The sequence below is a fragment of the Otolemur garnettii genome, unplaced genomic scaffold (assembly GCF_000181295.1).
Source record: "Otolemur garnettii isolate 467f Iridium unplaced genomic scaffold, OtoGar3 scaffold00033, whole genome shotgun sequence".
Taxonomy (NCBI): Eukaryota; Metazoa; Chordata; class Mammalia; order Primates; family Galagidae; genus Otolemur; species Otolemur garnettii.
Genome location: NW_003852428.1, coordinates 17,369,218 through 17,369,499, shown reverse-complemented (window position 1 = coordinate 17,369,499; position 282 = coordinate 17,369,218).

The window sequence follows — 282 nt, the reverse complement described above, 5'->3', positions numbered from 1 at the left end:
GACCATTCCATCTGAAGAGATTAGTCCTGTAACCAATCCATCTGAAGAGATTAGTCCCGTAACTGACCATTCCATCTGAAGAGATTAGTCCTGTAACCAATCCATCTGAAGAGATTAGTCCTGTAACTGACCATTCCATCTGAAGAGATTAGTCCTGTAACCGACCATCTAAAGAAATTAGTCCTGTAACCAATCCATCTGAATAGATTAGTCCTGCAACCAATCATTCCATCTGAAGAAATTAGTCCTGTAACCAATCCATCCGAATAGATTAGTCCTGCA